The sequence below is a fragment of the Nomascus leucogenys genome, chromosome 10 (genome assembly GCF_006542625.1).
Source record: "Nomascus leucogenys isolate Asia chromosome 10, Asia_NLE_v1, whole genome shotgun sequence".
In the NCBI taxonomy this organism is placed as follows: domain Eukaryota; kingdom Metazoa; phylum Chordata; class Mammalia; order Primates; family Hylobatidae; genus Nomascus; species Nomascus leucogenys.
Window position 1 is genome coordinate 9,293,057 of NC_044390.1, and position 25,137 is coordinate 9,318,193.

A 25,137-nucleotide genomic window follows, 5' to 3' on the forward strand; every position below is an offset into this window, starting at 1 on the left:
GATCTCTGAGAAGTGGGAAACCCGTGGGGTATAGGGTGGGGGCAAGGTAGGCGAGTGGGGCAGAAGGAGAAAATATGGAAAACAGGGCTGCTTATCAATCCCTGATTTCCCACAGCTAATTTTCCACTTAGGGTATTATCGTTTTAATCCCCAGTCGTCTTCTTCTGTCACTCAGCAGAACACCTATGGTGTCCCTATATGATCCAGCTGTTGGACTGAGAGAATGTAAACTTACTATCCTCAGGGAAAAAAAAATCCACAGTTAAGAACTCACGTTGCTTTGCTTTAGGAGTATATGCCTGAAAGAAACCGGTCTGAAAAGGCTATGTTCTGTATGATTCCAAACTATATGACATTTTGTAAAAGGCAGTATGGAGATAGTAAAAAAGATCAGTGGTTGTCAGGGGTTAGCAGGGAGGGAGGGGTGGACAGGAGGAGCACAGAGGGCAAGGAAACTACTACTAGGTATGATACTATAATGGTGGACACATTTGTTAAAACCCACAGAATGTACAACACGAAGAATGAACTCTAATGTAAACCATGGACTTTGGGTGATAACGATGTGTCAATGTAGATTCAATTACAACAAAGGTACCACTGTGGTGGGGGATGTTGATGATTGGGGAAGCTGTACATGTGTCAGGGCAGGAGGTATATGGGAAATCGCTGTGCCTCCTACTCAGTTTTGCTGTGAGTCTAAAATCACTTTAGGGTCGGGCATAGTGGCTCACACCTGTAATCCCAACACTTTTGGAGGCCAAGGTGGGTGGATCACCTGAGGTCAGGAGTTCGAGACCAGCCTGGTCAACATGGTGAAACCCCATCTCTACTAATAATACAAAACTTAGCCAGGTGTGGTGGCAGACGCCTGTAATTCCAGCTACTCGGGAGGCTGAGGCATGAGAATTGCTTGAACCCGGGATGTGGAGTTTGCAGTGAGCCAAGATCAAGCCATTGCACTCCAGCCTGGGTGACAGAGTGAAATTTTGTCTCAAAAAAAAAAAAAAAATCACTTTAAAAAGTGAAAAATAGTGTAGGGGCCAGGTGTGGTGATATTACTCTCACCTGTAATACCAGCTACTCAGGAGGCCAAGGCAGGAGGATCGCTTGAGCCCAAGAGTTCACACTCCAGCCTGGGCAACAGAGTGAGACCCTGTTTCTTTTTCTCTTTTTTTTTTTTTTTTTTTTTTTTTTGAGACAGAGTCTCGCTCTGTCGCCCAGGCTGGAGCGCAATGGTGTGATCTCTGCTCACTGCAACCTCCGCCTCCCGGGTTCAAGCAATTCTCCTGCCTCGGCCTCCTGAGTAGCTGGGATTACAGACACGCGCCACCATGCCTGGCTAATTTTTGTATTTTTAGTAGAGACGGGGTTTCACTCTGTTGGTCAGGCTGGTCTCGAACTCCTGACCTCGTGATCTGCCCACCTCAGCCTCCAAGTGTTGGGATTATATGTGTGAGCCACCGTGCCCAGTCAACCCTGTTTCTTAATACACACACACACGAAGAATATGAAGTCTGTTTTTTAAAAAAAGTATATTCAAAGCCAAATGTATTTTAATTCAGTGATTTTTATGCTTTTATTTTTGCACAACAAATCTTTGTAGAATCCTAACATGTAAGGGAGCATGTTTTTGTCAACCAGTTTTATTGTTTTGAAGAAATACCTCATCTAAAACACTTCTGACACACTTTTGGGCAGCTTTAGGGTTTCCCAGCCCATATGAAATCCTGGTAAGTTTCTCTGGTATTTTAGATTGTCCACACGACTACTCTCAGCTCTTCACATGCATGGGTGATTCAGAGCTGACTCTGGTCTTCCTCAAAGCACAGGGCATAGCTTTTATTTTCAGGTGTCGGCAGCGTCCGTTCTTTGCATTCTAAGAGAAAGCTGCTATTTGTTTTCCATGCTTTCCTTCCCGCTATCAAAAACCAGCCAAGGCCAGGGGAGGTGGCTCATGCCTATAATCCCAGCATTTTGGGACGCCACAGCAGGCGAATCACTTGAACCCAGGAGTTCAAGACCAGCCTGGGCAACATGGCGAAACTCCATCTCTCTACAAAAAAATACAAAAATCAGCCAGGCATGGTGGTGCATGTCTGTGACCCCAGCTACCCCAGCTACTCAGGAAGCTGAGGTGGAAGGATCACCAGAGCTCAGGAGGTCTAGGCTGCAGTGAGCCGTGGTCACACCACTGCATTCCAGCCTGGGCAACAGAGCGAGACCCTGTCTCAAAAAAAAAAAAAAAGGCAGCCAAAAGATGTGGTATCTGCTATTGCATGATCCACACTCCACTTTCTATGCTTTTGTTTTGAAACAGCGAGGAGTTAAGACTGAGTAGATTTCAAGTAACAGTTCTTTAGGAGCCCTTTATAGCAAGTGACAGAGCCCAGGGTCATATATTTTGGCTGGCCAAGAAACAAGTGAGACTCTCTCAGCTTTAAAAAGAACAGCTGAGATTCTACCAGGGATGATATGCAAAATCTGTGTGTTTGAGGAATGAGAGATAGTGTGATGTTCTGGAAGGTACACAGGCAGGGTCAGGGAGAGGCAGCTCAACTCAACCCTATGTATGAAGAGTGGAAGAGGGCTAAGTCTCAAAAAATAATAATAATAATCAAAGCCTGGTTCCAAAAGAAGGGGTGTTTTAGTCAGCTTCTGCTGGGATAATATCATGTAACAAACAACTCCAAAACTTAGTAGCTTATGGCAACAAATGTGTCTAGGTTGGCTGCGCTTGGCTGGGCTTGGCTCCAGTCTGCAGGCTGAATGCATGTCGGCTTCTCATTTCTGGGACCAGGCTAAAGGAACAGACACCACTTGGGACGAGGTTCTCAAGGAGAGTTGGAGCTCAAGTTGGGGTGAATGGAAACGTGATGCTTCTTAAAACCTCTGCTTAGGACTGGCACACTGCTACTTCTACACTTTAACATCCTACAATGTATAACAGAATGGGATGCTATCAAAAGTAAAGAAAAAAATTACAGATGGGTGAGAAAACAGAGCAGGAGAAGAAAATTAGTTTTACAATAAACCAAACTAAAATTTACAGTAAACCAAGCAGAATAAATAATGTTTGAAGCTTATGAATTGATGAATTTCTGATAGAAGCTTAAAAAGGTTTGCCATCACTACCTTTGAAGACTGCTTCAATACTAGGGGGCTAGGAGGTAGGGCTGGGAATGAACAGCCAAAGCCTGATGGTAAGACAGACCACTGTGGTGGAATGTGTACATTTGGAATCAGGAATTTCGGGATCCAGTCCCATACCTGACTTGTTCTAGCTATGGGACTTTGACTAAATCACTCACCCTCTCTAGGCTGGAACAAGTGTCAGTTTTTACTGATGTTTCCTGTGAACACCAATTTTACATTAAAACAACATGTGTTATGGACTAAGATTCTTAAATGTTCATTTAAAAGCGTATTTAAAACAGTTGTATAGACTTGTAGGCAGCCCCCTGTTGGAGTCTGCGGTCTCCCTTTTGTGTTGTTAGAGGTATTTCCGGGGGACATTTGAGAAATATTGACTTGGACCATCTTTTCTGCCCTCAGACAGGCCACTCGGGGCAGAAGTTGGGAAACTACAGTCCACAGAACCCACTGCCTGTTTCTGTATGACTTTTGAGTGAAGAAGTATTTGCCTTTTCTTTTTTATTTTTAATTGTGGTTAAAAAAAATCAAATTTACCATCCTATTTTTAAGTGTATAGTTAGTTCTGTAGTGTTAAGTAGATTCACGTGGTTGTGAAGCTCACCTCCAGAATTTTTTCATCTTATGAAACTGAAACTCTATCCCCATTAAACCCGAGCCCCCATTTTTCCCTTCCCCAGCCCTTGGCAACCATCATTCTACTTTTTTGTTTCTATGAATTTGACTAGATACTTTGTATAAATGGAATTGTACAATATTTATCTTTTTGTGACTGGTTTATCACTTAGCATAATGTCCTCAGTGATCATCCATATTGATCATGCGACAGGATTTCCTTTCTTCTTATTTTATTATTATTATTATTATTGTTATTATTATTATTGAGATAGGGTCTTGCTCTGTCACCCAGGCAGTACTGCAGTGGCATGATCACAGCTCACTGCAGCCTCGACCTCCCAGGCTCAAGTGATCGTCCTTCCTCCACCTCCCAAGTAAATGGGACTACAGGTGCCCACCACCACACCTGGCTAATTTTTTATTTTTTGTAGAGATGGCATCTTGCTATGTTGCCCAGGCTGGTCTTGAACTCCTAGACACAAGCAATCCTCACACCTCATCCTCCCTAAGTGCTGGGATTACAGGCATGAGCCACTGCACCTGGCCTTCCTTCCTTTTTAGAACTAGATACTATCCCATTGTTTGTGCATACCACATTTTATTTATCCATTCATTTGTTTTGGACATTTGGGTTGCTTCTACCTCTTGGCCATTGCAAGTAATAAGAATCTACATTTTTAAATGTTTGAAAACAAGCCAAAAGAAGGATAATATTTTGTAACGTGAAAATTATGTGAAATCCAAATTTAGTGTCCCTAAGTAAAGTTTTATTGGAACACAGCCATATTCATTTATTTACATATTGTCTAACACTGTTTTTGCACCATAACAGCATGCTCGAGTAGTTGTGACAGAGACCATATGGCCCATAAAGCTGAAGATATTTACTTTCTGGCTCTTTATAGAAAAAGTTTGTCAACTGTTGGCATAGGCAAAAGAGATTCTGTGCTGTTTTTTGGTTTGGATTTTTAGCTGCATTTTCTTTCTTATTCCAGACAAGGCCCTTGCTTGCCACATCACATAAAAATCTTACGTGTCTTTAATGCACTTCACGTCCAGGAACCTCAGCTTCAAAGAAAACCAAACACTCGTGCTTCATTTAATTCCCCTTATTTGGTCTTCCGAAGAGGTGGAGAATAGCTGGCGCTCACTGTCCCAGACACTGAGATGGCATTTCAAGATTTTCTCTACAGTCTGGTCTCTGAACAGACTTGAGCCTTTGTCTGCTGGTTCCCAACCCTGGTTACACATCAGAACCATGTGCTCCAGGACCTCACCCCTTGGAGTCTGAGGTTGAGCCCAGGAAACTCTGTGTCTCCATATTTGCATCCAGACACCCTCTGTCTTCATGAAACCCTTGTAAATGTCTTACTCATTCTTTAGACATGGCTTAAACCTCAGCTCCTCCAAGAAGTCTCCCAAGATTCACCAGATGAAATGCATGGCCCATTTCTCCTACACCCCCACAGAACCGCATTTGAACTTTACAGCTTAGACTTATTTCTATGACTCGCTCCACTATGCATTCCCATCTCTATATCCCTAACACCTGCCAAGAAAGTGCTAAAAATTTTTGTTGAATCAGTCCATAATAGAAGAAATGATGGAAAATACAGTTTTGTAAATGATGTTATACTGTACTAATTGAGATATGTGAATAATCATTAAGAAGAAGAAGAATTAATGACATTTGGGGAGAATTAAAACTGATTCCAAGCTTCAGATTTTTAAATTTAAAAAATGATTGAAATTCATTAACACCCTGTACCCTCACACCCACCCTGAATCCACATCGTACCTTTAGAAAGGAAGGGAGGGTAAATATGTAGTGGTAAAATGTCACAACTCCTAAAATGGTGAGACACTGCCATAGTTTTCGGGATGAATACAAATGAGAATGTGTACCGACCAGCTGCTGGTCAAAATCACTTCCTACATGCTATAAATCTGACATGCTCAGAAAGGTACAAATGGTCTTTGGCCCTTTCCCTTTCAGCGATGCCCAGAGTTCCTGTGCATACAAATGTTTTGGATTTTAAATGTGTAGATCAAGAAAATCGAGTATTTTATCTTTTGTTTTGATCCCAGAAGGTGTTGGACAAGGCTTTGTAGGAAACTGCAGTCTTTTTTTTTTTTTTTTTTTTTTTTAATTGGGCAGCATCAGACAGTTACGGGAAGCTCAGGAAATACTGTGAAGGGCAGGATGTCACGCTGTGCATTGATGGCAAAGATGGGGAAGAGGTGGTCGGGCCTTTCAAGACCAACTTCTTAAGGGTGGAAAAAGCTAAGTCATTGGAGATTCATGATCACATTTTTAAAAAATCTCTAAAAATAATTTGAGAGCAGCAAAAGGAAGACTGGGACCATGACACTAAGTGCAAGGATGATTGTAGAGTAGGGTCTTCAGAGCAAGTAGAAGCTCCAAGGCACAAGTGTAAAATTCCTTCTCCTCAAGAATCTATTTGCATGGCTTGATAGGCTTTGTCTGGGGAGGCTGGAGCCAAAGAGGAGTTGTGGTAAAAAATCAAGAAAAAGAAGCTGTTTCCTGTGAAACTTCAGGAAATTCTGAACACAGGCACGTCTTCCCTTTGGGGGCCAGCACAGAGATGAAGAGGGCATTTTCTCCACATTGGCATGGAACCTGATGGTCCCTGCAGGCATGAAGGGGGCCCCCGAATGAGGAAACCAGAAAGCACAGAATATGAACAAACATGTTCTGGAAATGTAGGGTTCCCCAGCCCCCCAACCTCTTATTCCCTCCTGTCTCTGTCTGGAGGCATTTCCAGTAGGAACGGCAGAGGTACGTTCTCTAACTGGCAAGTTTAGGAGAAGAAACTGGCATGCTTGGCTCAGCTTCCTTCTCTCTCCTCTTTCGGAGCCAGCTTGTCTCAGGAACACATGGTCTCAGTTCTCCGTGCTAGGGGGATGCCTGCAGTCCTTTGGCTTAGCCTAGGTAGGCAAACTCAGTCTTGGGGGCAAAATGACAAACGAACCCATTGTGCCTGCAATTGGAAGAGTATCCTCCAATTTAGCTTTCGTCTCATAAGACTATCATTTTGATCTCCATCAGTCTGGCTCCTGGGTCTATCTCTCAATTGATTCCGAAATTAGACAGGCAAGAGGGAAGCCATTTATTGGGCTCCTAAACCCCCAGCCAGGTCGTGTGAGACCCCACCCTTGGCACTCTGAGAAACAACTGGAGAAGAGTGTTGAGGGTAAGGAGTGGGTATGGAATTTCCATATGAGCAGGGAGAGATTGAACAATGTCCTAACTGGCGCATCTGTGGTTTTAGGGCCTCATGTGTACCCACAGGCCAATTTAGCTACCAATGTAACCCAAGATGGGAGAGAAGAGAAACGCCATTCTGCAGGCTGTTTTTGGGAGCCATACATGGTGATTTGGTGGTAAAGGCTGTCATGCTATTGAATTCGCTTTAAATTGAGTGACTTCTGTAGGCCACTGTGAGGGTACTGAGGTTAGAAGCAGATACTGGGGTAAAAGGAAGAGTAGCATCCTCTCCCTGGAAGCATCATGGCACTGGATACTCTTAGGAGGGTGAGACTTGGTAATATTCCACTCATACCCCCTTCTCTCCACAGCAATACACATTTCTTGAATAAACGCCATGGATACTTAAGGAGAAAAAATAAAAAATATTAGAAAATACATACAATGCCACACAGTCTAAAAAAGTGCCATTAAATAGATTAAGCCATTGATCCCTGATATTATTAATCCCGTTTTATGTTTGATACGAGTGAGGAGCAGAGATGTTAAGAGATTTATCAGCTCCAGATCACACAGTTAACAAGTGATGGAGTTGGAACTAAAATCCAGGTTTTCTGATCTAAATACAGATCCTTTCCACTATTCTTTGCTGTATGACAGTAGAGGACCACAAGGAAATAAAGAGAAGAACTCAGAAAGCAGGGTCAGGGAAACTGGATCGGACTCCCGGTTCTAGCATGAACTTGAATCGCCTGAGATTTAGCCTCTTTGCCTATAAAACTGTGTGCTGAGGGCTTGGACTGGAGTGTGTCTAAGATTGTGACATGCTGAGAAGGTCCTGGGTGGTTCTCTGCTTTAGGTCACTGTCTTAGTCTGTTGGGGCTACTATCACAAAATACCATAAACTGGGTGGCTTAATTCAATGCCAGACATTTGTTTCTCATGGTTCTGGAGTCTAAGAAGTCCAAGATCAAGGTGCTGACAGACTTGGTGTCTGGCGGGGGCCCAATTTCTGGTTCATAGATGGCACCTTCCTGCTGTGTCCTCACATGGCAGAAGGAGTGAGGGGTCTAGGCCCCTTTCCTAAGGTACTAACCCCATTCATGAGGGCTTTATCCTCATAACCTAATCACCCCTGAAAGCCTTTCTCCCAATGCCATCACCTTGGGGGTTAGAATTTCAACATATGAATTTTTGGGGAACACAAACATTCAGATGCTAGTGTGTCCAGAGTTGGTTCCTGCCGGTGGGTTTGTGGTCTCCCTGACTTCAAGAATGAAGCCGCGGACCTTCGCGGTGAGTGTTATAGCTCTTAAAGGTGGCATGGACCCAAAGCGTGAGCAGCAGGAAGATTTATTGTAAAGAGCGAAAGAACAAAGCTTCCACAGTGTGGAGGGGGGAGCCTGAGTGGGTTGCCGCTGCTGGCTGAGGTGGCTAGCTTTTATTCCCTTATTTGTCCCCTCCCACATTCAGTTTTTGTCCTATCAGAGTGCCAGAGTGCCCTTTTTTCAATCCTCCCTGCAACTGGCTACCTTTAATATCCTGCTGATTGGTGTGTTTTACAGAGCATTGATTGGTGCATTTTACAGAGTGCTGACTGGTGCATTTTACAATCCTTTTGCTAGCTACGGAGCGCTGATTGATGCATTTTTACAGAGCACTGATTGGTGCATTTTACAATCCTGTTGTAAGACAGAAAAGTTCTCCAAGTCCCCACTGGACCCAGGAAGTCCAGCTGGCTTCACCTCTCAATAGTAGTCACCTCCTGTCACAGTTATTCATAGCAGTTCTGCTTAGGAAGCACATGGTCACAGAATCGGCTTTGCAGAAGGCTGGGGCATTTTAATCAGCCACCTAGAGCAGTGGATTGAAAAGGTTATCTGCAACTCACAGTAGGAAATGAAGTTTACATCTAAACCCAGTGCACACATATGTGGAACTGGAACAAGTTTCACAAAATAATAGTTTTTTTTGGTTTTTGGTTTTTTGTTTTTTTACTTTTTTGTGTTGTTTTTTTGAGACAGGGTCTCACTCTGTCACAGTGCAGAGTGAGTGTAGCGGCTCGATCTCGGCTCACTACAGCCTCAAACTCCTAGGCTCAAGCAATGCTCCTGCTTCAGCCTCCCAAGTAGCTGGGACTACAGGCATGTGCCATCATGCTTAGCTATTTTTTTTTTTTTAAATAGAGACGAGGTCTCGCTATGTTGCCCAGGATGGCCGTGAACTCCTGGGCTCAGACAATCCTTGCGCCTTGGCCGCCCAGAGTGCTGGGATTACAGGTGCACTAAGCCACTGCAATCGGCCATTTCCTTTTTTTTTTTTTTTTTTTTGAAACATTTACTATGTGTTTTATTAGTTAAAACAAACAAACAAAAAACAACTAATATTAAGAAGTAATTCCAGCACTTTGGGAGGCCAAGGTGGGTGGATCATTTGAGGTCAGGAGTTTGAGATCAGCCTAGCCAACATGGTGAAACCCCTGTCTGTACAAAAATTACAAAAATTAGCTGGGCACGCTGGCACGCATCTGTAATCCCAGCTACTCCGGAGGCTGAGGCACAAGAATCACTTGAACTGTGGTTGCAGAGTCAAGATTGCACCACTGCACTCCAGCCTGGGTGACAGAGTGAGACTCCATCCCAAAAAAACAAAACAAAACAGTTTTAAAACTTTTTTTTTTAAAGAAAACATTTACTATTTGAGTACTTTCTATTCTATTTCATTTGTTTAGAAAATATTGGTTGCAACACACCAATTTGATTTCATGACCCACAAACGGTTTAAGAGCCACAATTTGACAAGCTGGAAATTGAAGAGTGGTGGTGGGAGAAGTCCTGGGAAGACAAGGGATCCCAGAAGCCAGCTGAGGCTGAATGGGACAAAAGGAAAAGTAGGTAACTGCTGTGTGTGATTCAGTGTCCTTCCTAATATGCCCAACACTTTCACATCATCTACCATCTCACTGGGAAAGTTCTCACTTCTGTCTTCTGTAGCTAAGAATGTTCAAAAGATACTTTATTTATCACTGTCTTGATTTATCAGCCACTCAGGCAATAAGTTCCTTGAGCAGTATTCCCTGTGTCCATAGCTGGCTGCTATGCATAACAGGGTGGGCTGTGATCTTTTTATTTTTTCTTTTTAATTAACAGCCAGATTCAAGAGGGTGTGATTTTTTGAAGGGGTCATGCAACAAGGTCGGGGTGTCACCAGGGGAAGCCTGATTTGACTGATGGCCCATGGATAGCATCACCTTGGTGACAGTCTGAGCCCTAGCTTACCGGTTCAGAAAGTTGAATGGACCCGTACCTCTGACCTTGGCCACTTGGCCTTGGGCCTCACCACACAAGGCCTCTTACTTATCTCTGAAGTCATCTCCAAATGGTCTTGTTCATGTAGTTACAGAGATTGCCTGGCAAGATTGAAAGTAGAAGGCAAGCTGGGTTTGGTGGTTCATGCCTGTAATCCCAGCATTTTTGGGATGCTGTGGCTTGCTTAAGCCTAGATCAGGACCAGCCTGGGCAGCATAGCAAGACTCGTCTCTACAAAAAACAAAAAACAAAAAACTAGCCAGGCGTGGTGGTGCATGCCTGTAGTCTCAGCTACTCAGGAGCCTGAGGGAGTATCTGTCTGGGAGGATCACTTCAGCTTGGGGTGTGAAGGCTGCAGTGAGCTGTGATCATGCCACAAAATAAAATACTAAAATAAATAAATTTAAACAAGACAGTATTAATAGAAGGCTTTCATCACACATCTTTAAACTTAGATACCATCCTCCAATCACACTGCTTGAAATTCACTAATATTTTTGTAGGTCCTGTAATTATATTGTCACTAGCACAAGAATATCACATTGCATTTTGCATGTTAAATGCATCCATTGGTTCAAGATAAACACTGAAAATACATCACAAAATTTAAAACCATCTTTTAGCACTTGTTCAATTTTTGATATACACCAAACATGGCAGATACCTGAGCCTTTCTCAACTTTGAGAGGGCCCACCCAAGGAAGACCAGATTCTTGGTGACACAGTTTTCTTTCTTTCTTTTTTATTTTTTTGAGACGGAGTCTCGCTCTATCACCAGGCTGGAGTGCAGTGGCTCAATCTCAGCTCACTGCAACCTCGAACTCCCTGGTTCAAGCAATTCTCCCGCCTCAGCCTCCTGAATAGCTGGGATTACAGGCACGCTTCACCATACCCAGCTAATTTTTGTATTTTTAGTAGAGACGGGGTTTCACCATGTTGGCGAGGATTGTCTTGATCTCCTGACGTCGTGATCCACCAGCCTCAGCCTCCCAAAGTGCTGAGATTACAGGTGTGAGCCACCGCGCCCAGCCAGTGACACAATTTTCTTAGAACATCTGCAAGTGAATTCACTTCGGAGTGAAAGGAGAACATTTCTTTCTCAAAGTGACTGAAATGCCTGCAGCTCCTCTCCTGTTCAGAGGATCCTCCAAGGTAACCAGGAACCCAACCTAACCTTGGAGAATTTGTTCCTTCATGATTGACATGGTTTGTCTGTGTCCCCACCTAAATCTCATCTTGAATTGTAGCTCTCATAATTCCCACATGTTGTGGGAGGAACCAGGTGGGAGATAATTGAATCATGGAAGCGATTTTGCCCATGCTGTTCTCGTGGTAATGTATGTCTCATGAGATCTGACGGTCTTATAAGGGGAAACCCCTTTCACTTGGCTCTCATTTTCTCTTGCCTGCTGCCGTGTAAGATGTGCCTTTTGCCTTCTGCCATGATTCTGAGGCCTCCCCAGTCACGTGGAACTGTGAGTCCATTAAATCTCTTTTTCTTTATCAATTACCCAGTCTCAGGTATGTCTTTATCAGCAGCATGAAAATGGACTAATACGGTGATCAACAATGAAAGCACCTTGAGGTGAGCATCTTAAGGGCTGTTTCTTTCAGACTATGATGAGGCTTAATGAACCAACCAGTCCTGCCCCATCAGAGAGGGTCCTCTCTGAAAAGCAGAAAGCTCCCACCCCCCATTTTTCATTCTGCCGGACAATTAAGCCAAAGATGGCCTTTCTCTTTGTGCTTCTTTACTGACCATGCCTGTTCTATCCAAATGTTCTTTCTTCAGACATTAAACTCCAGTCAAGTAGCTGTTCCAGGAGACCTAAAAGGCATCTGTTTTTTCCCATCACATACAGACTCAATTTGTTTAATTTCATTTTCAGAGAGAAAACTTGCTTCCAAGCCCCCAGGTTGAACCTCTCTGTAGGCTCCACATACAACCAACATGACATGGTACAAAATAGACACCATGCCTGACTTTGAGTTTACCAAACTAACATGGAAACAAGAAATCTGCCTTAAACATATAATTTGGAGCAGAGTGGTACCATGAAGAGAAGCACAGATTCACTATCTTAGGCTCTTGTTCAAACCCTGCTGTGTGATTTTGGGAAAAACACTTCACCTACTGTCTTGAAAATAGTAGGCCTGAGACAAGGGGTGGTTCAGAAAAATCTCTCATGACTGAAACCCATTCACTTATTCATTCACGCATTCATCACACATTGTCTTAGCACCTACTATGTGTAAGGGACTGTGCCACAGGCAAGATTAGTAGAGATGAATCTTGCCTTCAAGGAACTGCCAATCTATAGCTTTCAGATATAAAATGTCATGATTCAAAACATGATGATAGGCTGGGCGTGGTAGCTCACACCTGTAATGCCAGCACTTTGGGAGGCTGAGGCGTGTGGATTACTTGAGGCCAGGAGCTCAAGACCAGGCTGGTCAACATGGTAAAACCCTGTCTCTACTAAAAGTACAAAAATTAGTCAGATGTGGTGGCACATGCTTGTAATCCCAGCTACTTGGGAGGCTGAGGCAGGAGAATCACTTGAACCTGGGAGGCAGAGGTTGCAGTGACCCGAGATTGTGCCACTGCACTCCAGCCTGGGTAACAGAGCGAGAGTTCATCTAAAAAAAAAAAATGATGATAAACAGAAAATGTATTAGCACAGGGGTGGGACGATCATCCTTGGGAGGCTGTGAGTTACATGGGGAAGGGTTAGATGGTCTTAGGTTCAGACTCAGCTTTTTGGTCTTGGGCAAGTTCCTTGATCCCTTCTAGTTTCCACTTCCTTGTCCATAAAACAACAGGCATACAAGATCCACTTTGGAGTGTTGAGAGGAGTGTAGAGCTGAATAATACAAAATACCCCACATGTACTTGGTATTCAATAAACCATCTTAATTTCACTCTCAACCCTCAACATCCATTTTCTATCCAAGCAGCTGATTGATCTTTTCAAGAATGTAAAGCTGTCATATCACTTAGAACCCTCCATGAGCCCATTCAAATACATAGTAGAGAGGGCATACACCTCCCCTGTCGAAGATAAGTTTGTCCTTGTCCAGGGCCTTTGAGCTTTGAGCTCTTGCTTTCTTTTTTTTTCTTCTCTTTTCTTTTCTTTTCTTTTTTTTTTTTTTTTTAGATGGAGTCTTTCTCTGTCACCCAGGCTGTAGTGCAATGGCACCATCTCGGCTCACTGCAACTTCTGCCTCCCGGGTTCAGGCCATTCTCCTGCCTCAGCCTTCCAAGTAGCTGGGATTACAGGTGCCTGCCACCATGCCCAACTAATTTTTATATTTTTAATACAGATGTGGTTTCACTAGGTTGGCCAGGCTGGTCTCAAACTCCTGACCTCAGGTGATCCACCCGCCTCAGCCCCACAAATTGTTGAGATTACAGGCGTGAGCCACTGCGGCTGGCCAGCTCTTCCTTTCTTGAAAAGTGATTGGTTCCTCACCAGTAGGGGCTCGGCTCAAATGTCATTTCTCCAGAGGCCTTTCCTCATCATACACTCCTTAGCCCAGTCACCTCTATCCCATCCTCCTGTTTACTTTTTATAACAACAACCTCTGATTATCTTGTTTCCTTGTGTGTTGTCTGCCCCACCTTCCTCAAGAAGCTATATTCTCCACAGGTTCATTCCTGGTCTCTCCTCTTCTGCCAAAAGCTAAGGTAGAGCCTGGCAAATAATAGGGGCTTGATAAATTTTTTTCTTTTTTTTTTTTTTTTTTGAGATGGAGTCTCACTTTGTCACCCAGGCTGGAGTGCAGTGCCACAATCTCATCTCACTGCAGCCTCTGCCCCCTGGGTTCCAGTGATTCCCCTGTCTCAGCCTCTCGAGTAGCTGGGATTACAGGCACGTGCCATTATGCCCCACTAACTTTTCATATTTTTAGTAGAGATGGGGTTTCACCATGTTGGCCAGGCTGGTCTCGAACTCTTGACCTCAGGTGATCCATCCGCCTCAGCCTCCCAAAGTGCTAGGATTACAGGTATGAGCCATCATGTCCGGCCGATAAATATTTTTTGAATGTATATCATTGTTATTATTCCTACTATCATTTGGTGGTTGGAATTTATCTAAGGAAAGATTCCTCAGGTTATATCTGTACCTGGAACCAGAAGAGGAAGCTAGTTGCATGCCTGAAATACAAAGCTGGGAAGGACTAGTAGGAGGAAGGAGGGTGTGGGCCCTGGAGGGAGTTTTGTTTTTTGTTTTTGTTTTTGTTTTTCCTTTTGAGACAGGGTCTCACTCTGTTGCCCAGGCTGGAATGCAGTGGCACAAACATGGCTCACTGTAGCCTTGACCTCCCAGGCTCAAGCGAGCCTCTCACCTCAGCCTCCCAAGCAGCTGTGCCACCATTTCTGGCTAATTTTTTGATTTTTTTTTATAGAGAGGAGGTTTTACTATGTTGCCCAGGTTGGTCTCAAACTCTTGGATTCAAGTGATCCTCCTGCCTCAGACTCCCAAAGTGCTGAGATAACAGGTGTAAGCCCCATGACTGGCCTGATGGAGTCTTTTAATGCAGTAGAAAGAACTCCAGGCCAGGTGCAGTGGCTCATGCCTGTAATTCCAACACTTTGGTAGGCCGAGGTGGGCAGATCACCTGAGGCCAGGAGTACCAGCCTGGCCAACATGGTGAGACCCTGTCTCTACTAAAAATGCGAAAATTAGCTGGGAGTGGCGGCATGTGCCTGTAGTCCCAGCTACTTGGGAGGCTGAGGCAGTGGAATCACTTGAACCCAGGAGGTGGAGGTTGCAGTGAGCTGAGATCATGCCACTGCACTCCAGCCTGGGTGTGCAGTGCGAGACTCCATCTAAAAAAAAAAAAAAAGAAAAGAAAAGATAAAGAGCTCCAGATTTGGATCTAATAGGTCTGAATTCTAGGCCTAATTTTACCACAAGCTACCTCTGTTCTTTAACTTCTCAAAACTTAGTATTTTCATACATATTTTTTAAAAAATGATTGGACTAACTTGGCCTTAAAAGTTCCCTCAGCTCTGAAATTCTATGCCTTAAGAATGAGCTGCCTCTGAGGAAGCCCAGAAATGTGTGTGTGTGAGATGCCACAGGAAAGCTTAGAAGGGAGCAATGGGTTTGCCCCTCTCTGAGCAAAACTACTCAGATCCTTGATACTCATTCACTCCAAGCCAGATCTTCCCCTCACCACACCCTTCCTCATGCTCACAGCAGCTGCTCAGAGATACTGGCTAAATGAACAAATGAACATGCCCTGGAACCAGCAGAGAGTGGAAACTGAAAACTCAGTAGGAAGGACCACTGAGTCACGCAAGCCACTTCTTGTTTTCTCAGTGTACTCCAAGCCAAGTCCTGACAGGGTGGGAAGGCAGCGGAGCTCTAGCTCTAGTAAGTCCACATGTAACAGCACTGCAAGGAGAAGGCCATCAAAGTCAAAGCTGGAGGTAGGAGGGGAGGAAATGAAACAGTCACTTAACCTTTGTTCCAGTTATCTGCAGCAAACCCTAATATCCAACTAAAAGATCATATAGCCTGATACCTTAAGAGTGATAAAATCAGTTTCTAGAGTGCCAGATATAAAAGGGGCTGTATCAATTACCTATTCCTATGTAAAAAAATCAGCACTTAATGGGTTAAAGTAGAAACCATATTATTTGCTCACAACTCTATGGGTCTGTAATTTGGTTGAGCTCAGCTAAGCGGTTCTTCTGCTGGTCTTACAGGAATCACACATGTGACTATGGTCATCTGGCGACTCAACTGGGGTTGGATGATCTGAGATGGCCTCACTCACATGTTTGGTGGTTGGTGCTGGCTGTTGGCTGAGCCTCTCTTTCCACATTATCTTTCATCCTCAAGGAAGCTAGTTTAGGCTTGTTCACATGGGTACAGCGTTGTTGCAGGAATGACAGTGGAAGCTGCAAGATCTCTTAATGCTTAGACTCAAACATAATGTTACTTCTACTACAATCTATAGGTCAAAGCAAGTTACAGGGCTAGCCCAGATTCAAGGAGAGAGGAAATAGATTCTACTTCTTAATAGGAGAAAAGGCAAAACTATGCAGCAAAGGGAGCAAACATGCAGGGATGGGAGAAGTTGTGGCCCTCTTTATAGTCAACCTACTGCCAAGACCTTGATGCTCATGCAGTCCTCTCATTCTTTTTTTTGGAGACAAGGTCTTACTCTGTCTCCTAGGCCAGAGCGCAGTGGCGTGAACACAGCTCACTGCAGCCTTGACCTTCTAGGCTCAAGCAATCCCCCCATCTCATATGCCCACAAGTATCTGGGACTACAGGTGCACACCACCACACCTGGCTAATTTTTGTATTTTTTGTAGAGATGGGGTTTTGCCATGTTGGCCAGGCTGTTCTTGAACTCCCAGGCTCAAATGATTCGTCTGCCTCGGCCTCCTAAAGTGCTAGGATTACAGGTGTGAGCCACAGTGCTTGTCCAGGCCTATCATTCTTGAAATGAGGAGACTGATACACAAATAAGTTAAGTGCCTTGGTCAAGTTCATAGAGTTAGTGGCACATCCAGAATGCGAACCTATGCCTCCTGCTTGTCAGTCCAATGTTTTGACATCTTCAAGGACCTTTTCTACCTGCAGCCTCTTTCTTCTTTACCCAAACCTAGTGACAGAACCAGTCTTTTGAGCCACTCCACTTGTCAGAGCCATTCTTTAGACTGATATAGCTTTAGGAACAGAATACCAAAGCCCTATTTCCAAGGCTGGCCACAGCTGCCTTAGTTCTATGAAGCTCCCTAACAGGAAAGGAGATTCCATTTCATCTTCTGGTCACTTGGGAGTCTATTAGGCTCCCAGGCCATAGCTAGATTGGACAGACAAATCTCCTTTTGCTGGGTTTTTAAAAGGCATTTCATAAAATAGCACTTTGTATATGAAGAAATGTTCAATATCACTAATCATCAGAGAAATGCAAATCAAAACCACAACGAGATACCATGTCACCCCAGTTAAAATGCCTTTTTTTGGCCAGTCTGGTGGCTCATGCCTGTGATCTCCAGCACTTTGGAAGGTCGTGGCAGGAGGATCCCTTGAGTTCAGGAGTTGGAGACCAGCCTGGGCAACATGGTGAGACTCTGTCTCTAAAAAAAAAAAAAAAAAGTAAAATATTAGCCAGGCATGGTGGCACATGCCTGTAGTCCCAGCTACTCGGGAGGCTGCGGTGGGAGGATCACTTGAGCCCAGGAGTTCAAGATCAGCTTGAGCAACATGGTAAGACCACATCTCTACAAAAAATTTAAAAAAATAAAATTAAAAAATGGCTTTTATCAAAAAACCAGGCAATAACAGATGTTGGTGGGGATGTGGAGAAAGGAGACCTCTCATACACTGCTGGTGGGAATGTAAATTAATACAGTTAGTATCGAGAACAGTATGGAGATTACTCAAAAAACTAAAAATAGAACTATCATATGATCCAGCATTTCTACTACTGGGTATATATCTAAAAGAAAGGAAATCAATATATTGAAGAGATACATGCACTCCTGTGTGTATTGCAGCACAAATTGCCAAAATAGGGAATCAACCTAAGTGCTCATCAGCAGATGAATGCATAAAGAAAATGTAATAAATATACACGGTGGAATATTATTCTGCCATAAAAAGGATGAAACCCTGTCGTTTGCAGCAACACAGATGGAACTGGAGGTCACTGCGTTAAGTGAAATAAACCAAGCACAGAAAGACAAATGTCACATGTCCACACTTTTTAGTGTGGGAGCTAAAAAAGCAAATCTTATGAAGACAGAGAGTAGATTGGTGGTTACTGGAGGCCAGGAAGGCCTGGGTGAGGGGAAATGAAGAGAAGTTGATTAATGTGTACAAATATATGGTTTGACAGAATAAATAAGACCTAGTATTAGACATTAATAGATCAGTAGGGTGACTATAGTTTCCAGTAATCTATTGTGTATTTCAAAATAGCTAGAAAAGGGCTGAGTGCAATGGTTCACACCTGTAATCCCAACACTTTGGGAGGCCAAGGTGGACAAATCACCAGAGGCCAGGAGTTCGAGATCAAAATAGCTAGAACAGAATTCGAATGGTTGTAGCATAAAAAACAGACAAATATTTAAGGTGATGGATAGCCCAAGTATGCTGATTTGGTTTTTACAAATTATATGAATGTATTCAATTATCACATGTACCCCAAAACCATGTACATCTATTATATATCAATTAAAATAGTGCTTTGTAGTTGTCATTTTTAAGGCAATACATCTCTAGTATATCTTGGAAGGGTAGTAACAAAATCTGTTAGCTACAATACCACTGTAAAGAATTAGTTCACCAGGCTGGGTACAGTGGCTCATGCCTGTAATCCCGGCACTTTGGGAGGCTGAGGTGGGTGGGTTACTTGAGCTCAGAAATTCGAGATCAGCCTGGGCAACACGAAGAAACCCCATCTCTACAAAAAAAATACAAAAAATTAGCCAGGTGTGGTGGTACACGCCTCTAGTCCCAGCTACTCAGGAAGCTGAAGCAGGAGAATCACTTGAGCCTGGAAGGCAGAGGTTGCAATGAGCCAAGATCACGCCATTGCACTCCAGCCTGGGAGACTGAGTGAGACCCTGTCTCAAAAACAAAACAAAACAAACAAACACAAAACCAAATCAAATTAGTTCACCAGAACAGCTTCTGAAAGTGAAGGCTAGAGGGAGTAATATTAATTATCTAACATCTATTGAGCTCAAACTACATCCAGACACTAGGCTAGGCATTTATACATATTAGCTCATTTAATTCAAATAACAACCTTGCGACATAAGTTTTATGGCTTTCACCATTCCTAAAATTGATCTCTCAAACATCATGTTTATGTCAAATTGCCAAATCCAAGGTTTCACAACTTTTAGTTTTTTTCAACTCTCTTCATCATTTGAGAATACATATTCATTCAATTGTCCATACATCTATTCTACTAAGTGACAAGAGCTGGTTTAGATATAGGAAATACAGCAATAAATAAGTCAGAAACATTTCTTATGCTCGTGGACCTTATTCCTTGTCTAGTGAAATGGACATTGACGAAGTGGCAGCCAATAGGATGGGGGTTATGAATAGGGAGGTGGAGAAGCCCTCAGAGAAGGCATCTCTTGGATTCTGGGAGTCGAAACTCTCCAAATTCTGGTTCCTATTTCTCTGACCACTCCTTTGCCAATTCCTTTTCCTCCATGTGCCCTTTAAATCCTGGCATTCACCAAGGGCTTGTCCTCATAGCTCTGTCTTCTTTCCTTTCCACCTGTTGGTGATCTCAGCCAGTTCTCCTGCTTCAGGCATGCTTGGTTTAATATGCTTTTCCTGGGAGCTCTCCCAAGCTCCATGGCTTCAACACCTGCTGAGGATTCCCAAACTTGTTCCCTAGTCCGCATTTCCAGTTCCCTATAGGATGCTGTCATCAACCTATGCAGAACCACACATCGGCCATTCAAACCTCCTTGCTGATATTTTTAGTTCGGCCATCACTTACCCTAGCCCTTTCAGCCTGCTAAAATCCTGTTCACCTTTTGAAGTCTACTCACCCTCTTCAGGTGGAGCCCGTCCCTTCCTCCTCTGAACCCCTCCGTGTATTTCCCCCTGGCTACTTCCATACTTAATCACCTTAAAGACGAATTAGCTTTTTCTGTGGCCAGCTCCTCGTGTGCTCACTGAGACTGTGTGCTCCCTGAGGGCAGGGATCAAGTCTTGTTCATCTCAAAATGCTCCATGTTTTGCACAACAGTAAATGCCCAAGTTTACTGTTTATTGTGTTGTTGAACTAAATTTGGATCTACGAACTATTTTCAACTCCGCAGTCAAAAGTAGCACATTTTGTTCCGACTATAACACTTCTTTTAGAGTTTCTATTGGGGTTAGTCAACTGCTCTTGTCTTGGTCATGAGATTGTGGGCAAATTTTATGAGCAACCCAACTCCCCACCTCCGCCCCCACATTTTGTCCTTTTTCCACCAACACCCCCAGTGCCAATCACATAAAGGAAGTGTTTGTAGTCCAGACTCATTGCATTATCTTGGCTTCTCCTTGGTAAGAGGTCATTCATTCGTTCGTTCATGTACTTATCTAACAAGTACTTAATTGAATTCCTCCTTTTTTTTTTTTTTTTTTTGAGACGGAGTCTCGCTCTGTCACCCAGGCTGGAGTGCAGTGGCGCAATCTCGGCTCACTGCAAGCTCCGCCTCCCGGGTTCACGCCATTCTCCTGCCTCAGCCTCTCCGAGTAGCTGGGACTACAGGCGCCCGCCACCACGCCCGGCTAATTTTTTGTATTTTTAGTAGAGACGGGGTTTCACCGTGGTCTCAATCTCCTGACCTCGTGATCCGCCCGCCTCGGCCTCCTTTGTGCCAGGAATTGTTCAAGGCAAAGTCCCTGCCCTGAAAGAATTCAAATTCTAGTAATGGACCTGGACAATAAATAAGCAAATAAATAAGCAAGAAAATACTAGATTGATAGAAGCTACGAAAGGCATCAACAGGGTGGTAAAACAGAATGAGAATGGGAAGGTGGCACTTTAGATAACATTGTTCAGGATCAGCTCCCCTGAAGGAGTTTGGACTGAGACTTGAGTGGCAGAAGGAACCTGGCTCTAGGCCAGGTGTGGTGGCTCATGCCTATAATCCTAGCACTCTGAAAGGCCGACGTGGTAGGATCGCTTGAGCCCAGGAGGTTGAGGCTGCAGTGAGCTGTGATTGTACCACCACATTCCAGTCTGGGTGACAGAGTGAGACCCTGTCTCAAAAAAAAAAAAAAAAAAGAAGGAACTGGGCTCTAGAAGGTCCAGAGGAGATTCCAGGAAAAAAACAGGCACATCGGAGACACCAAAGGAGCATCATTGCGTGGCATGGAACGAGCGAGTGGGACAAGCTGACACAGGGGAGGTAAGCAGAACCAATCGTGGGGGCTTAGAGGCATGTAAGGAGTTTTAATTTTATTAAAAGCAAAATGGGGAGCCATTAAAGGGTTTTGTACAGAGGAGAGACATGATCTGATTTATTTTGTAAAAATAGCTCTTTAAAAAGAATGTAGAGTGGACTGAGTGGGAGCAGAAAGACCAGTTAAAAGAGTGTTATAGTAGCCCAGGCAAGTGTACTGGTGGCTTAGAGCAGGTTGGCTGGTCTATATCCACATGAGGCTTGATTCTGTCTGCTCTTACTACCATTCTGACCCATTAGTCTGGCCAGGAAAATTCTCAGTGATGCCACTGCATCCCTGGTGCCTGTGAGAAATCCAGATGCCACGAAAGAGGGACACCAGGTTTAGCCAGCAGCCCATGGTCCGGTTGTCTATATCTCCATGATCTCTTGTATTCTGGTTCAGCCCCACAGGAGGGACAGCCCTGCTTCTTTTTTTTTTTTTTTTTTTTTTTTTTTGTGATGGAGTCTGGCTCTGTTGCCCAGGCTGGAGCACAGTGGTGCAATCTCGGCTCACTGCAAACTCTGCCTCCTGAGTTCAAGTGATTCTCCTGCCTCAGCCTCCCAAGTAGCTGGGATTACAAGTGCCTGCCACCACGCCCAGCTAATTTTTTGTATTTTTAGTAGAGATGGGGTTTCACCAGGTTGGCCAGGCTGGTCTCAAACTCCTGACCTAAAGTGGTCCACCTGCCTCGGCCTCCCAGAGTGCTAGGATTACAGGCGTGAGCTCCCACACCCAGACTGGGACAGCCCTGCTTCTGAGCCAGCCCTCCAGAGGGTTGGAGAGATTGGCAGGGCATGGGATTGCCTGAAGGCCAAGAGGGCTGTAGAATCTGGCAGGTGTGGGCAGCGGCGGCAGCGCTCTAAGCTCTCAGCAGCTGCCTGAGCTGCAGGGCCCACTCCCTGGCTCGAGGCTTGTTGCCTCTGTCTTTACTTATTCTCGGAGGATCTCTGAATGCCAAAGCACACTGTTTGTTATAGTTGTTGTTGTTTTCCCCCGGAAAAATAGAGGAGCATTTTAAATAGATTAAACTGAGTTGAGTGAACTAGAAACTTAAGAAGAGCTAAAAGGGCACTTGGCATTGGCCCCTCGTCTCCTGCAACTCCTCGCAGGCCCTTCCTGCCACTCCAGCTCAGCAAACCTTCTCCCTTCTGCCCCCGGACCAGCCTCCTTCCTCCTGCAGCCCTGCCTATCTAACCCTCCAGCCAGTCTCCGCTCTAATATCGCTTCCTTCTAGTGACTGTCCCCGAGGGCCGCCTGCCAGTCTATGTTATGTGCCCTGATTAAATGCATTCAAAGCACTAGAGACTTTCTCTTCACAGGACTCATGGTTAATTATAATCACATACTTACCAGCAGGGTGTGGACATATACACACTACAGCTCAGGTTTTTTTGTTTTAAAAAGGTCATTTACATTTTTTATTTTTATAACTGGTCTCTTCTGCTCCCACTCCTGCTGATAGTGGAGGGGAAAAGAAATTTACACTTACCAATGAAAGGTAACAGCCTCTTCCGGCTTAAAACAATCTGTTTCGCCCAAATAATCAGTTAATTCTAAGTTGAAACTTCCTATCAGGATTGCTTCCTTTTCTCTAAAGCATGCTTCCCCTGCCCATCCTCCTCAATACAGGGTCCAGCTGCAGGGAGGGGTGGGTCGGAGGTCCTCAGGGTGTTGAGCAGGGCCCAGGGGGAGCTATCATGGGATAAGACCTCCTCACGGGGGCCACCATTGCATCTACACCTGGGCTGTAGGGGGGCAGCTCTGCCCTCCAGCCCTTGGCCACATCTGAGCTTGCCGTGGCGCCATCCCCTGCCCACCAGCTCACAAGCCTGCATTCTCAGCTGTCTTGAGAGTATGTCTTGGGGAACTTTGGTGTGCCCTACTACAGGCCACACACAGGTCGAGAGGAAACGGGGAGCAATCACAGGCTCCTTTCCCTGAAAACACACCCACCACCACCATTTGGCCCCTGCTGTGGCAGCCCTCACAGTTCATGGATGCCATGCTAGACAATTTCCTCTGAGTTCCAAGCAGAAAGCAAAGCTCTGCCTTCTCTGAGCCAGCTTCCTCTCCACCACCTGGGCCATTCAACATCCCTGCTCTGATGTTTGCTCATGGCGAAGGGGCCTGAAAGCAAAGATACTCTTCTTACTCCCATTTCGTCCTCCTCCCTTTTCTCCTTCCCTTTCTGGCTGGTGGGAACGACTCTGTGGCATGGTCTCTATTGACTCACACTATAGTGTAGGCAATGTGAAGCTGTGCGGTAGGTTTCCCTTTTGCAGGTAAAGGCAAACCACTGCCCTCCCTGCCACCTACCACTTTTTCTTCATCCACTCCCCAACCAAACCTGCCTTTTAAGATTATTGTCTCATGGATGTATCAGTTATAGAGATGGGGGTCTCGCTTTTTTGCCCAGGTTGGTCTCGAACTCCTGGCCTCAAGCTATCCTCCTGCCTTGGCCTCCCAAAACTCTGGGATTACTGCAGGTGTGAGCCACCATACTCAGCCTGTCTTATGGATTTAAAAATTGAGTGTGGCCCTCAAAGCTGAGCAATGACCTCTTTCTCCTGCTTGGCATCCACCCATTCTATATCGACTCATCTACTGGGCAGGGGCTACATGGTTGTCAGGAAACAAAGACCGTCTTTGCTTAATGTTTAAAAAAACAACTTCCCATGAAGTAATTTGATTCTTTGCACAAATTCTAGCTGTACATCTCTTTTGCTCAGCACCATATACTTTGTGACTAACCTAGTTAGTACTGAGTATCTGGGGCTGCAGGCATATGCCACGACACCAGGCTAATTATTTTATTTTTTGTAGAGACAGGGTCTCTCTTTGTTGCCCAGGCTGGTCTCAAACTCCTGGCCTCAAGCAATTCTCCCAAAGTGCTAGGATCACAGGTGTAATCCACTGCACCCAGCCTCTTTCATTTTCAGTATGAATAAATGTTCATTATTTGATAGACTTTATTTTGGAACAGAAATAATATCTAGATAATGGTGAAAAAAGTAGATGTTACTATTTTGGATCAAAAATAAGATACGTGGCCTGGCGTGGTGGCCCAGGCCTGTAATTCCAACACTTTAAACGCCAAGGTGGGCAGATCACCCGAGATCAGGAGTTCAAGACTAGCCTGGTCAACATAGGGAAACCCCGTCTCTACTAAAATACAAAAATCAGCCAGGTGTGGTGGCACGTGCCTGTAATCCCAGCTACTGGGGAGGTTGAGGCAGGAGAATCGCTTGAACCTAGAGGTGTAGGTTGCAGTGAGCCAAGATGGTGTCATTGCACTCCAGCCTGGGTGACAGAACGAGACTCCATCTCAAAAAAACAAACAAACAAAATATATGAGTATAAAACAATATAAGAGTCTTTTTCTAAGTGACTCATAAATTGGCTTTGAGTATTAGCCCACACAAGCATTTGGGACAAGGAGTTCTAAAATGTTTTTTGTAGGGGTGTCATGGGAAAAGGAGCAGGTCTTCCAAGAGGACCAGTTAGATGGTGATGGCTGGCATCTGAATGCAAAGTTTCCAGTAAATGAGTTTTAAAGACAATAATGTTGGTTTATAGTAATATTTTATACAATATTGGACTTTTACAGGAAACTATTTGTAATTGCAGTGAATTTCATTTAATAACCTAGTAACTTGATTGTTCTGTACTCATGTAGAAATTGTAGGTCTTACATGATTTAGGGTTGTTGGAATCCAGGATTTTCTTCCCAATGGTTATAAGCTTTCTCCAATAGTTACTTTAAATTTGCCCATTATTGCTTTCTCTTCTCACTGTATTCCTTTAACCTGATACTTGCTGACAATTCACAAGAGAGGTGAGCCCCTTGCATACTTCTAGACTTCCTGTACATGTTTTATCAGAGCAATAATGA